Consider the following 16,249-nt stretch of genomic DNA (forward strand, 5'->3'; position numbering starts at 1 on the left):
AAGCCATCTCCAAACATTTCTGCCCATAATGATTTCCATTTCCTAAGATAAGTCTTTATCCATCTGTACTTCTTGACATATAATCAACAACTTTATATATATAATCAACACCTTTGTATATAACCCCATGTAAGTTAAAAGGTCCTTAAAGGAAGACACTCTGTATCATATTTGTTTGTAGTGTTAATACTTGTTATGTGTTCAATTCTGACACATTTTCTGAGTGAATAGAATCATATGTATTGACTTGGAGTGTTTACAAAGCAGACAGCCAGAGGCACCCATGTATTTCTCACTGGCAAGCAAAGGTGTGGACTCAATAGAAATCAACCTCTGTTTCCAGGCTGGAGTGCAGCAAAAGCTGTCCAAATGTGTAATTTACAGTCCAAACACTGGCACCTCAGTCGCACTGCATCATTTTTACTAGAGGCAGGGTTTCTCCAGAATAAGAAGGAGCAGAAAGAGAGCCAGAGAAAAATAACCAACTATTTGAGAGTCAGATGGATCAGGTCTCAAACTACCAATCATGTTCTCTTGTATCTGGAGAGAAAAAGAAAGAAAAAGAGGCCGGCGGGGGCGGGGTGGGGGGTGGGGGAGTTAGGGAGCCGGGTGGGGGGGTGGGGCGGGGAGGTTAAGCTGGGTTTGTCCTCATGATGCAGGCAATACAGTGATTCTGACTTGGTGCTAAAAATTGAATGAAAAGGCAGCCCCCCAAAAGGAGTAGATTGGGAGTTTGGGGTTAGAAGATGCAAACTATTATATATTGAATGGAGAAACAACAAGGACCTACTGTATAACACAGGGGACTATATTTAATCTCTTATGATAAACCATAATGGAAAAGAATATGAAAAAGAATATATATATATATATATATATATATATATATATATAAAACTGAATCCCTTTGCTGTACAGCAGAAATTAACACACCACTGGAAATCAACTATATATATTCAATAGAATAAATTTTTTAAAAAGGCAGCAAAAACCCAAGAAAAATCCCATTACCGACATAGTTGGTTCTGATCTAGACTTGTCAGCTTTTTTCTTTATCTCTAGAAAGTCTTGCTACCTTTTTTTCCCCACTTGAAAAAAGTATTGACGGTAACAGGTAACTGAGTTTAGAGGTTTTACATACTTAGAGGTCTTGCTGAGAACTATTAGCAACTTTCTTATTTGAGGGGAGGTAGTGGGGGAGGGGTGCTGGGCACAGAACTTGACTTTGCTACCGAAGGCACACGACCTTGAGCAACTCACCTGGGGCCAGAGTTCCGGGGCTTTGTGCAACCTGTAAAGTCCACACTGATTTAGGTGAAGGCAGGAGAGTTCCACAAAAAAGAGAGATGAAATATATTTAATGCCTTAAAGCCTGAGTCTACCCCTTTTATAGGCTTAATCTTTACACGGAATTTGAATACATCAGTATGGTTTATTTTTTTTTAATAAGAGGGAAGAAAAGATTGGAAGGAAAAAGGTCAATCACTGTGAATTGAATTCCTGAAGAAGAATCTGTGCAAAAGGGACTGTCATCATCTCAACTGTGAGCAGTGACGATACTTTGAAAAAATCTTTGGTTTAGTTTTCTTTCCTATTAAGGGTGAACAATTAATAACATTAAATGTTTATTAAATCATGCAAATTGAAGGTAAATACAATGTATTTTTTTAAGCTGGGAAGAGAGGATTTATGACTTTGCTTGATAAAAAAATAAATGTATACAATAGTATTCTTAAATACAGCAGATTTAAGACCCCAATAGGTTTTTGAATGATTTTGGAAAATATATACTGCTCAAAAATTTTTATCAAATATATTTTAAACACTTCTTTTTATGGAAATTTAAACATTCAGGCATTTATTTCTCTGACGTATTTCTGAAATAGAGCACTTTGAATGCAACAGGTGAAATGTTCATTTTTTTTGCTTGCATCACTTGCTAGTTTTCCTTCACCACAAGTTCTCTCTCTGTTTTTTCCTCATCTTCAGAATTTTATAAATTGAAATCAGGAAAATTAAAAACTGAAAAAAGGACGGGTTAAGTGGAAAAAGGGGAAAAAAGGACAGGTTAAGTGGAAAAAAGGGAAAATGATTGGTGTGGTTCTTAGGGCCAAAGTATAAATAAACTGAAGGGCTAAGGAGACTTTCATTGTTCAGTTATTTCCTGATAGCAGTGCAAAGGCCCTCTTGTGTGCTACGGAGGAGTCAGAGTTAAATTAGAGCCAGATCTTGTTCTCCAAGGACTTAGAATCTAGAAGAGGAAACATGCCATATCCTTAGAGAGCTGCAAAAGTCTACTAGAGTGTGAACCTCCCAAAGGTAAGGAATGTGGTCTGTTTTGCCCACTCACTGCTTTGCCCGGGAAGTGTCAGACACAAAGTGGGTGCCCAAGAAATATTTATTGCATAAGTGAATAATACAAGGTAGAGAGTGTTGAGCCGTTTAAGAACTGTTAAAAAAAATTTGAAATTGGTAATAGGAGAGATAGGTAACTTGCAACATCTGTAAAATTACACAAGTATATTACAGACAATTAAGCTGATGGGCCATGAACAAAATCTATGCATTGCTACTATTTTTCAAATCCATCAACAGCTCTGCCATCCTCTTCAAGGAAGACCATAAACACATAAGTTAAAAAGGACATCATTTAACACGCTGCTCCTCAGTGAAATGAGGAAGTTAGACTTTGTGTGTGTTTGTGGAGACAAATATGCAAGATCCTTTAAATGGTAGAATGGTTAAAAGTGTACACTTACCCACCAAACCTTTGATTTCCTAGGTATTACTGCCGAGGAAAGAGGTTGAGAGGAAAAACATAAAATAAATAATAGTGGAGGTGTTCTGCAAATATGACAAAACTTGTAAACACAACACATGAATGATGTCTGGGAAATAGGAAGAAAAATGATTAAGTTCATTTTAGTTTCAGTGTACCGTTATTTACATGAAATTCAACAGGAAAAAAAAAACATTGTCCTTTCCTGAATAATGTTAAACAGTTCACTTTCTTAAATCCTCTGAATTGCTTCTCAGCAACCTTCTGAATAGTTGACCAAATACACACAGTGTTTTACCCTGTTTTCTTTTTTTAAACAGAGACCTCTTGACTAGATAACAGACTTAAAAAGCGGTGCTAGTACCTGCTAAAGGCTTTGCTAGCAAAATGAGACAAACACCAACAAGGTTCTGCTTATATTTGTAAAGCTAAAGGGACTTTTCTTGAAGGACCTTAAAAAAAATCTGAGATTAGGATCTTTTCAAGTTTAGAATATCTTTTCTTTTAAAATGATGGTGGCTATAGATGATAGAATATTTTAGGCACAGTAAAAATTGTCAGCCTTCTGGGGATCCAATCACCTTTTAAATAAATCATACTATTTTCTGAAATTTAGAGGTGTGAATGTTAAGAAGGGCTTTACAGTTTACAGAGACTACTTGGAATTATTCCTTAGTGTGGAAAATGGTGAGTCTTTAAGTAACCCAATTATAGGTATTCCGAATCATGACACCTTGGTTTCCTTTATTTTCCTGTTGGTCATGGACCTTGGTGATGATCTGCACTATTTAATTTTCAGATTACTGGGGATCAAGAAATATCAAGCCATGTGCAGTTGAAACTGTCATTTTTCAAGGGCAGTAAAAAATTCATTTCTGTCCTTATTATAATTTTATTATTTTTGGAAAAGTGATTAGGCATCTTTGATGATTTTACCATTTAACATTACCATTTTAAGCAAGGATTTACTGATACAGTCCTATTGAATCATATTTTTTTTTTTTTGGACAATAAGTGATTTATTTATGTTATCCAGAGTCCTTAAAATAAACTGTGGGAAAAATCCCTAAGTCCACTGATTGTATTGTTCCATAAACAATGTATATTAACTTTATAAAGTTTAGAAGACACATATAAACCCACTGATTGCCAGATAAAATTTTTGTTGTAGACCTTTCCGTACCTTTGTTTATGAACATATACATATTTTACAACAAACATATGGGATCACATTATAAATGCTATTTTATAACCTTTTTTCAACTTAAAAATGTGTTGTAAATCTCTTTCTATGACAAATATTTTTCTCCATCATTTAATGACTATTGTGATTTTCTATGATGTACAGCAATCCATTTAACTAGTTCCTTGTTGGATACCGTTAATGCCTCCCCCCCCCATTATAATGTTGAAATGAGCATCTTTATCAAGTTAAATATATATATATTCTTGAATAATTCATTAGGATAAATCCTAAAAGTAAAATTGCTGGGTAAAGTACATACAAATTTATAAGACCTTTGATAACACTGCATGGAACTGATATAAAAATATATGTGTATATTTATTTGATGATTTATTATTATAATGTTCACCATATGTAAAGGGGATAGAAAAATAACTTAAATCACTGTATAGCACTCCCTGCATTTCATTTACTTTCCAAAAATCTCATTACAATTAAGACGAGACATCTTAGGTAACATCATTAAGTTTTGGCTAAAGGAGTGCTACATACCATTTGGTCCCTAAGCCTTATTCTAGTGTCCAGGAAATTGAGGCTAAAGTCATTACAGATCCTGGTCACAGGGATAGTTAACAAGCTGAGAGTCAATCCAGTCCTGGCTGCAGGTGCTGTCTTTGGCTCCCAAGATGCTCACTGTGGTTCAAGTTGTTCTTTAGGTAGTCAAGTAACACTAAGAACTGAGATGCAAAGAAGTATTAGACAGTATAAATAAGTTATACCATTATACTTATCAGTATAAGTTTTACCACTAATTTTGTTATTAATGGTAATAATAACAAATTTGTTTAAACAATTTAAAAAATATTTTGTGATGAAATATTTAAAAATAATTTTGTGATGGAAGTGTTCAGCTTGGAAAAGTTTTCTAAAGGTTGGTTTACTATTTGCAGTTTTATACCGATGGCCACTAAGTGCTGTGTAATTCCATTCAATCAATGCAGCTTATATTTATTTATTGCTTAAATATTGAAATAATTCTATTGTTTCTTCTTCTGACAAAATAGATGTATTGGTTGCACAAAAAATAATAATCAAAAATAAAAATATAAAATACAAAGGGAAAATCATATATAATTGCACCAACCAAAAATAATTACTATATACATGTATATATCTACCTATGTAGACAGATAGCATACAAAATTTCATAGTGTTCTAGAATCTACTTTTTCTCACATGTCATTGACATCTTTTAGTGTCAATAAATATTAACCTATATTATAATTTGTAATGGCTACATGGTCTTTTACTGCACCGTAATTCATTCAGCCAGCCTCTAAGTTGATGGACATTAGGTTTGTGGTTGTTTTTAGTTAGTCTAAACAATCCCACCATAAACAATCTTTTAAATAGTTGTTTAAATATCTCAAATAAATAAATTGCTTTCTTTTACCAATTTACTCGTAACATGTAGTATTATTTCTAGGAGATTCACAATGCACATTCACATATTAAGCAAATATTTATTGGTCACCTACCAACTGTGCTAGGTGCTGGGATTAATGTAGTAAAGACTGAAAATTCTCACAGTAAGGAGACCCTGTAAAAATGTTTTTACTATTTTTTTTTCTTTTAATAATGGAGATCCCTCCCATTTCCTCCCTCTTTTTAATATAGCACATCTACTAGTATTTCACTGATTTTATCTGGAGCAGAATTTGGAAAATGCTAATCTTGTTGAAAACTACTAATTAAGTGCCTGTGCCTACCTGTCACTTTTCTGGGAACTCTGAAAAAATCCTGGGAATTATTTAGAGGAAAGATATATTTTAGGCACTTCAGAAGAATACATCTTTGATCTAAATTGCCCGATTAACTTTCAGAATAAATAGCATTTTGGTACAAATATTTCCGTGAGACACTGGAGTTTTGTTTCCTTAATAGTATTCATATCATTAAAACAAAAGGGAGACTTGAATGTAAAAGGAGAATGTGGGCCATAAAGTACTTTTTGGCTCATCAGCAGATTTCTTGGGGAGAGGAGCGAGTCAAGAGATGCAATTATTCAAAGGAATGAAGGGTGGAGGTTATGGAGATTATATGACAACGTGAAGTAATTAAAATAAAACATCTTGTAGAAAAAGGTTACAAAATCCTATACATGGTATGTGAAAACCAATTTAAAAAAACCCCGAGGAATCCAGTGAAATAACAGTGTTTGGGTTGGGGGTGCTTTTTTTCCTTCGACCTCTAATTGTCGTTTTCATTTTTATTTTTAAAATATATAATAAAATAGAAAAGAAAGAAAATACTAAAGGATCAGATAAAATTAGGAGAAGAGAGGCTTATGGAGGAGGAGGAAGATAGTGTTGAGTCTAACAAAAGCAACAAATAGATTAAAGTGAATAAGGGTAGAAGAGCGAACGTTCCATTTGTCCTGGAAGAGATCATTAATGGCTCAAGTGCTGTGAAGTGGACAAAAGCCAGACTGTAGTGGGGTCAGATGAGAGAACTGGAGAAGAATAATTTTTTTTAGGACCTAGGATCATAATAATTCACTTAGAGTTTCCCCCCAACCACTATTACTTTAGTTCTGGTTTTATCATGTTGGGATTTTGCCTATACCAGTTTTTTTTTTTCCCTAGGAGCTGATAAATGAAAACCATAAAAAAAAAAGAAATCCTATGAGTAACTTTCTTTGCCCTTATATTTGAACTGAATAATAAAGAAATGGTAAATGCTCTTACTGAGCTGTGCTAGAAATGCTACCATATAGAAATCTTAATAATATACCCTGTGTCTGCCATTTAAAAACAGAAGAACTTGGCCTCCCAAGGTCATTTCAGATGCCTTTTTTCCTAAGTGATTTGTGTATATTTTATCTATAAAAGACAAATTACTATGAAAGGATATGAAATATAGGTTTAAGAAACTCAAGGAACAAAGTGCATCCTTTTCTCTTTGAATTTCTTAAAATTAAGTTCTTAAGACTCCTGCTGCTTACCTTCAAACAAGCAACCTTGAAACTACTCCATGAAACCCAGTTAAAGGACGAACCAAAGACTTTTCACTTATAAAGAAAAAAAAGTAGCACATGGGAGCGAGAACGTTCAAGTCTTCAGTAGCCATACTTATTAGCTAAATTGAATGCCTGTGGTGGGTCTCATGGGAGCACACAGTGGCAGCCTCTTTATATTACAACTCAGCCAGAAGCACTTATTCCCTTGTAATTAAGGCCAGGGGTGCAACCAGTGATGCAAATGAAAGCAGTCATGTGGATTATTCAGTTCCCTCAACAATTCTCAAGAGGTTGTGTGTTTGTGGCTTTATGTTTGTTTGAAGTCCTTGTATGACTCCCTCGGTTCTCCTTGCTACTATAGGTTCAACCTCAGACGAGAACAATAGCTAAAACTCAGACAGCACTTCCTATATGCCAGATGCTGTTTTAAGTGTTTATCCTCCTCTATCCTTTCTAAACTCTAAGAGGGCTAAATATGAAGTTCTGTGTCCCCAGAAGCAGATGCTGAGATGAGGTTAAAATGCAAGGGATTTATCCCTGAGTTGGCCCCAGAAGAGACCAGTATGGAGCGGGGGAAGCAGGTCACGGAAGGGGAGTTGAGCCAGGTAAGGCTGCATCTCAAGCCAAAGTCCTTCAGGGGCAACGCTGGGGCGTAGGCTAGAAGGGGGAGCTTGGCTTCCATCCTCCCCCAGAGTCATTGGTTAAAAACCAGCAGAAGTGGCAAGAATTGTGGGGTGGAGGGGGAATCCATGAAAGAAGAGCATCAGTTGCTTACTGACGGCAATGAGTCAGAAACATCTACATCATCTGCTACAGGTAGGTACAGGCATACCTGTAGGTACAGGCATATCTTGGAGATGTGGCGGGTTCAGTTTCAGACCATTGCAAGAGAGCGAATACAGCAACAAAGTAAGTCACACAAATTTTTTTGTTTCCCAGTGCATATAAAAGTAATTTTTACACTCTCAGTTCAGTTCAGCTCAGACCATTCCATCAGGTCTGATTCTTTGTGACCCCATGGACTGCAGGATGCCAGGCCTCCTTGTCCCTCACCAACTCCCTGAGTTTACTCATGTCCATCGAGTCGGGGATGCCATCCAACCATCTCATCCTCTGTCATCCCCTTCTCCTCCCACCTTCAGTCTTTCCCAGCATCAGGGTCTTTTGAAATGAGTCAACTTTTCACATCAGGTGGCCAAAGTATTGGAGTTTCAGCTTCAGCATCACTCCTTCCAATGAACATCCAGGACTGATTTCCTTTAGGATGGACTGGTTGGATCTCCTTGCTGTCCAAGTTACTCTCAAGAGTCTTCTCCAACACCACAGTTCAAAAGCATCAATTCTTTGGCGCTCAGCTTTCTTTAGAGTCCAACTCTCACATCCGTACACGACCACTGGAAAAACCATAGCCTTGACTAGATGGACCTTTGTTGGCAAATAATGTCTCTGCTTTTTAATAAGCTGTCTAGGTTGGTCATAACTTTTCTTCCAAGGAGCAAGTGTCTTTTAATTCCATGGCTGCAGTCACCGTCTACAGTGATTTTTACACTGTACTGTAGTCTTTTATGTGTGCAACAGCATTATGTTGAAAAAGACAATGTACATACCTTAATTAAAAAGTAACTCTGGTGGAAAATGGTGCCAGTAGACTTGCTTGATGAAGGGTTGTCACAAACCTTCAATTTGTTAAACAAAAAACAATATCTGCGGAATACAGTAAAACAAAGCACAATAAAACAAGGTATGTATGTATTCTGAGGGCTTTCCTGGTGGCACAGATGGTAAAAATCCTGCCTGTAATGCAGAAGACTTGGATTTGATCTCTGGTCTCCTGGGATCAGGAGATCCCTGGAGAAGGGAATGGCTCCCCAGTCCAGTATTCTTGCCTGGAGAATTCCATGGACAAAGGAGCCTGGGGGGCTACAGTCCATGGGGTCACAGAGAGTCAGACACGACTGAGTGACTTTCACTTTCACATGTTTTGAGATATGTGACTGTTGAGACCACTGAGTCTTGCCCAAGATCTCAAAGCTTATAAGTGAAACAGCTGGGTTTGAAACCATGCTGTGTGACTCCAAATGCGATGTGTTTAAACCACTATGTCACAATGGAAGGATCAAACTTTTACAGTGTGCTGTGGTATTATTAAACTTTTCTACAGTTTTCACAATGGACTATAGAGCATAAATTATTTTGATTTTATTTGGTTTCAAAAACACTGAAAGTATGTCTGAGGAGCAATCATTAATACTTTGTTGAACTAAGCTTCAGATACCCAACCCCCCAAGCCTAAGAAAAGCTTAGAGAACAGACTAGAAAATTAGACAGTTGGTATGTTTGCACTGCTCTGAAACCACTCTAAACACTGGAACCCACCCAGTTCTCAGAGAATTATGTAAAAAATGATTCCAAGTCTTTCTTAACAAGACGTATTCACACAGAGCCTGTTTTTACATAAATTAATGTCAGTTTAAAAATGTTGATCCTATTTTCTATATATTCATCATCTTCTTAATCTCCTATTTGTTAAACAACATTTATTTTCCCTCCAAATCACTCAAGTGATTTTTTTGTTGTTGTCTTAGTATAACAATACCTGTTTTCTGAAATATTTTTTAATTCTTTTTTTTTAATTTTAAAGGAGTTCATTTTGTTTTTACTAAAGGAACTCATTTCGTTTTAATATGGAGAAATATGTATAATACACGTCTATCTCTTTCGACTTGGTTAAAAGAGGAGGAAAGCTTGTGCATAGTGGTGGCTGACCAATCAAGTATTCTCCCTACGAGGTTAGAATGGCAGTGCTGGAGCAGGTGATCAGAGAGAAGCAAGTGATCACCCCACCCGCATCCAGAAAATCAGCTGGCACCTTGCTGGTCCAGAGAGGATAATGCAGGGCTATGCTGAAAGGAAGTAGATGGGTCAAGGGCCCTTAAATGGGAAGGCTTAGGAAGTGCAGGAATTGTCCAGTTTTTTCCTGTGTGTTTTAGTTGAAAGGAAGAATGTTCCTTTTTTTTTTTTTTTTTTTTGCAGGGTGGCTCAGATGGTAAAGAATCTGCTTGCAATGTGGGAGACCTGGGTTCGATCCCTGGGTTGGAAGATCCCCTGGAGAAGGGAATGGCTACCCACTCCAGTATTCTTGCCTGGAGAATTCCATGGACAAAGGAGCCTGGCAGGCTACAGTCCATGGGGTCGCCAAGAGTCGGACACGACTGAGTGACTGTCCCTCACTCACTCATGCGGAGCAATGCTCTGTAGATGCATTGATCTACATTGTCCACATTAGGACGCATTGATCCTAATCCTAACTGCTGCTGTGCCACCATGGTTATCCAGAAGGCAAAAATAAGGCAGGGAAAGCTTGAACACTTGCCAAGGAGTCTGAGACTCTAGATAATAAAAGCTAACACTTCTATGGTGCTTACTAAGTACAAGGGCCTGTTTGAAGAGTTTTACACATATTAACTCCTTAAATTTTCCTAGCAACTCTATGAAGTAGATACTATCATTATCCCCATTTTACAGATGAGGAAACTGAGGTACAGAGAGATTAACTTTTCAAGACCACATGGCTAGTAGTTGTGGAGCTGGGATCCACATCCAGGTTATCTGCTTTCATAGTCCTTGATCTTACCAGTGACCTGTACTGCCCATATGAAATGTTGAGAATGTGCTAACCATGTTACTGATAATTATTTGTAGTTTAATCTAGTTTTGAATACTCTGAAAAAAAATTTTGTAGTTGTTTAGTCACTAACTCATGTCCAACTCTTTTGTGACCCCGTGGACTGTAGCCCGCCAGACTCCCCTGTCCATGGGATTTCCCAGGGAAAAATATTGGAGTGGGTTGCCATTTGCTCTTCCAGGGGATCTTCCCAACCCAGGGATGGAATCTGAGCCTCCTGCATTGGCAGGCAGGCTCACCACCACTGATGTACCAAGGAAGCACAGAAAAAAATTTTTGATGTCTATTTCGGCACTTGGTAATAACTCAGCTATAGGAGAACACTTGAATCCCGATAGGAACGTTCACCGTAAGGTCTCAAAGTTGACAGGAAGTACAAAAACCTCTACCTGTGTTTAGACACCAAAGAAGAGATAGCTGCCGTGCCTGTGTTCTGCTGGGACAGGGTGGTATTCCCTGGCCATGGGAGCTGGCACTGGCAACAATTATATCAGAGTCACTCTCAACACTCAGCTGCTTGCTAAGAATTAAACTGCTGGAACCAGATCTAGTGAGTTTCATGTTACCATGGTTTGGATGAGGCGTTTGCTCTGGTGTGATATATTTAGTTTTCAGAAACAGTTAAATCTAAGCTTGGCTTTCTTACCAGAATGATAATATACGTTGGTATTACTAGTGGTTATTTGCTTTATCTCCCAAGTAACGGATCGCACACCTCTTTATTCTCTTAGGGGTAAAGCCAACCCTGTTTATGGACTGAGTCAACTGGAAATTCATTTGCAACGAGCCGGGAGCGGCTAGTGCCTCTGCTGCCCTCTAGAGGCGCGTCAGAGCATGACCGCTCACCTCGGAACCATTCCCGTGGGTCGCACAGGGCCGACACCGTCACGCTCCGTTTTGAATTTCCAACCAGTGCCGTTTGTCAAGAGGGGATGAGGTGAAAACACTCTGAACTTCTAAAAACAATAATGGGACTTAGTTAATTTTAAGCTAGGACTTTCATAGTTATCCTGTGTCCTCCTCTCAGCCACTAACTGGAAATCAGTCCACATTGTTTGTAAACTATAGAGCTAACGCAAAGCATTTACCAAATGCCAGGTACTGTTTAAGTGTTTCCCATATACTAAACCGGGGGCTTCCCCGATAGCTCAGTCGGTAAAGAACCCGCCTGCAATGCAGGAGACCCCGATTAGATTCCTGGGTCGGGAGGATCCCCTGGAGAAGGGAACGGCTACCCACTCCAGTATTCTGGCCTGGAGAATTCCCTGGACTATATAGTCCATGGGGTCGCACACTGTCGGACACGACTGAGTGACTTTCACCTCATGCACTAAACTGTTTAATCTACATGGCAGTATGAATAGAAGGACCATCTCCATCTAATAGGGGAGCTGGAGCAAAAAACTACTAAACATTTCTCACAGTACATGAGTGGTAGAGCTAGATTTAATCCCCCTGCCCCTTACATTTGGCTGCGTGGACTAGGCTTGTAACCAGTTCATGCACTGACGCTTTTATAACTATCAAAACATGCATCAAAAGCTTAATTTTAAAGGAAAGGTTTTGCTGAAAATCTTTAACCTGAATCCAGTAATGAGGAAATGATTGGCTTGGATGCTTTTGAAATGTCAGTGACATCACAGACAGAGAAGGAGAAACAGAAGGGGAGGGAGGAGAGGAAGACACTGGGAGAAGGCAAGAGGCAGTAGGAACTGTCTTGGGTACATGGTGTCTAAATATAATGCACCATCTACAGTTATATCCTAAACATAAAAAACAAGACCATCAACAACATTATTGGGAAACTGAGGAAATTTCAGTATGGACTATATTGGGTAATAATGTTGAATTCCTTGAGTATGATTCATTTATTGTGGACATATAGGATATGTCTTTATCCTTAAGTGATGCTTGATTTAGATGTTTGGAGGTAAAGTGCCATGACACCAGAAAATTGACATCAAATAGTTCAGGAAAAAAATTCAACTATAAATGAGAAAGAAAGGGAATGTGACAAACGGCTAAGAACTGGCAACACTAGGCAAAGCGGTGTATGATGTTCATTATGCTATTTTTAAAACTTTTTTGTAGGTTTAGAATTTGGGGAGTAAAAATTAGAGGAGAAATAAACTTCATCTTAAGAGCCAGCCTAGGATGTGGCCATGGTATCAGCCTGGACTGAGTTAGGGCCAGTGAGAGACATGTGTTGGGGTTGGAACCCATAGGCAAGCTGTGAAATCTGTAGACATGTGTGATATATGGGTGTTCAGTTCAGTTCAGTCACTCAGTCCTGTCCAACTCTTTGCAACCCCCATGGACTGTAGTATGCCAGGCCTCCCTATCCATCACCAACTCCTGGAGCTTGCTCAAACTCATGTCCATTGAGTTGATGATGCCATTCAACCATCTCATCCTCTGTCATCCGCTTCTCCTCCCGCCTTCAGTCTTTCCCAGCATCAGGGTCTTTTCAAATGAGTCAGTTCTTCGCATGAGGTGGCCAAAGTACTGGAGTTTCAGCTTTAGCATCATTCCTTCCAAAGAAATCCCAGGGCTGATCTCCTTCAGAATGGACTGGTTGGATCTCCTTGCAGTCCAAGGGACTCTCAAGAGTCTTCTCCAACACCACAGTTCAAAACCATCAATTCTTCGGCGCTCAGCCTTCTTCACAGTCCAACTCTCACATCCATACATGACCACAGGAAAAACCATAGCCTTGACTAGACGAACCTTTGTTGGCAAAGTAATGTCTCTGCTTTTGAATATACTATCTAGGTTGGTCATAACTTTTCTTCCAAGGAGTAAGCATCTTTTAATTTCATGGCTGCAATCACCATCTGCAGTGATTTTGGAGCCCCCCAAAACAAAGTCTCTCACTGTTTCCCCATCTATTTGCCATGAAGTGATAGGACCAGATGCCATGAACTTAGTTTTCTGAATGTTGAGTTTTAAGCCAACTCTCCTCTTTCACTTTCATCAAGAGGCTCTTTAGTTCTTCTTCACTTTCTGCCACAAGTGTGGTGTCATCTGCATATCTGAGGTTATTGATATTTCTCCCAGCAATCTTGATTCCAGCTTGTGTTTAATCCAGTCCAGCATTTCTCATGATGTTCTCTGCATATAAGTTAAATAAGCAGGGTGAAAATATACAGCCTTGACGTACTCCTTTTCCTATTTGGAACCAGTCTGTTGTTCCATGTCCAGTTCTAACTGTTGCTTCCTGACCTGCATACAGATTTCTCAGGAGGCAGGTCAGGTGGTCTGGTATTCCCATCTCTTTCAGAATTTTCCACAGTTTATTGTGATCCACACAGTCAAAGGCTTGGGCAGAGTCAATAAAGCAGAAATAGATGTTTTTCTGGAACTCTCTTGCTTTTTCGATGATCAACGGATGTTGGCAATTTGATCTCTGGTACCTCTGCCTTTTCTAAAACCAGCTTGAACATCTGGAAGTTCACAGTTCATGTACTGTTGAAGCCTGGCTTGGAGAATTTTGGGCACACACTAGCATTGCTAGTGTGTGAGATGAGTGCAACTGTGCGGTAGTTTGAGCATTCTTTGGCATTGCCTTTCTTTGAGACTGGAATGAAAACTAACCTTTTCCAGTCCTGTGGCCACTGATGAGTTTTCCAAATTTGCTGGCATATTGAGTACAACACTTTCACAACATCGTCTTTTAGGATTTGAAATAGCTCAACTGGAATTCTATCACCTCCACTAGCTTTGTTCATAGTGATGCTTCCTAAGGCCCACTTGACTTCGCATTCCAGGATGTCTGGCTCTAGGTGAGTGATCACACCATTGTGATTATCTGGGTCATGAAGATCTTTTTTGTATAGCTCTTCTATATATTCTTGCCACCTCTTCTTAATATCCTCTGCTTTTAGGTCCATACCGTTTCTGTCCTTTATTGTGTCCATCTTTGCATGAAAAGTTCCCTTGGTATCTCTAATTATCTTGAAGAGATCTCTAGTCTTTCCCATTCTATTGTTTTCCTCTTTCTTTGCATTGATCACTGAGGAAGATATGCAGGTATATCAGATGCTAAAGTATCTTTATTAATGTGTTTCTATTGGTACTAGGTATTACATGCATCAATGTGTGTTTTCAAAAAACATCCACATTTCCATGAATGGATAATAAACAACACAAACTGTAAAGCCCTTTATAAAGAAAATGGGCTTCCCTGGTGGCGCAGACAGTAAAGAAACTGCCTGCAATGCAGGAGACAAGGGTTCCGTCCTGGATTGAGAAGATCCCCTGGAGAAGGGAGTGGTTACCCACTCGAGTATTCTTGCCTGGAGAATTCCATGGATTGGGGGGCCTGGTGGGTTATAGTCCTTGGGATCACAAAGAGTTGGACATGATTGAGCAACTAACACTTTCAACACTTTATAGACCTGAAAAAGGTCTAATTTCAGTCTTAATATTGTTCCATTTTTGTCGTCAACAAATAAGGATGAATAGCTGTCTATTTATTTATTCATTTATTCAGGAAATATGTATTGAATGTTCACTGTGTTTCAGGCACTGATCACAGTGTTTGAGATAAGCAAGTGGACAAACCAAGATCCCTAAACACAAGGCACTTATCTTCTGGCAGGAGAGAGAGACAATAAACATGGTAACTAAGTAACTTGCAGAGAATGTTACTGATCATTGCCAAGGAAAAGTAGAAAAAAAAAATTGTGGCAGGAAATTGGAACAGATGGATGCAGACAGAGGGCTTGTGATTTTAAATAGGATCCCTAGGGTGGGTTTCACTCAAATATGACCTCATGATGATCTAGAAGGAAAGTGGAAGAGAATAGGGAAGAAAGCCTGTCTAAGGTGAGGCTGTGCCCAGTGTGGCCGGAACTGAGTGATAAGAGGGGAACATATAGAAGGACATGAGATCACAGAGGAAGTAGAGGGCTATTCATAGAGGTCATTGTGAAGGTGCTGTTTTTCATGCTGAGTAAAAATAGAAAGCCTTGGGTGATTTTGAGGGGAGTAGTGACATGATGTAACTTAACATTTAAAAGGAGTTATCTTGAAGTTATAAGATAAAGGTGGGATCAAGTTTCCAAGTCAGGAGCTATTGCCATGATCCAATCAAGAGGTGACAGAGACTCTGCATAGGCTAATAGAATTCGTGGTAGAGAGATGTGATCAGATTCTGGGTATGTTTTAAAGAGAGAGCCAACAGGAAAGATTATTGATAAGTTAAAATGTGGTGTTTGGAAGAAAGAGATGAGTCAAGGGTGACTCGGTGTTTTGTCCTGAGCCACTGGAAAGATGGAATTGTCTTCCACTAAGATAGGGAAGGCAAGTCAAACAGATTTTGAGGGGGAAGAACAAGAGTTGTTTTGGATGTGCTGAGCTTAAACTATGAGACATCCAGATGGAGATGTCAAAGAGGTATTTGGAGACAAAAGTTGTGCGATTGGAGAGAGGTCAAGGGTGAGGTTTTAAAGCAGGTCATAATTCATGTACAGATGTTATTTAAAGCCACGAACCTGGATATGATCACCAAGATAGTGAGTGTGGATAAAGACAAGAAGAATATTAAGGACTGTGCCCTTGTGTTTTATGTGTTTATAA

The sequence above is a fragment of the Bos indicus genome, chromosome 16 (genome assembly GCF_029378745.1).
Source record: "Bos indicus isolate NIAB-ARS_2022 breed Sahiwal x Tharparkar chromosome 16, NIAB-ARS_B.indTharparkar_mat_pri_1.0, whole genome shotgun sequence".
In the NCBI taxonomy this organism is placed as follows: domain Eukaryota; kingdom Metazoa; phylum Chordata; class Mammalia; order Artiodactyla; family Bovidae; genus Bos; species Bos indicus.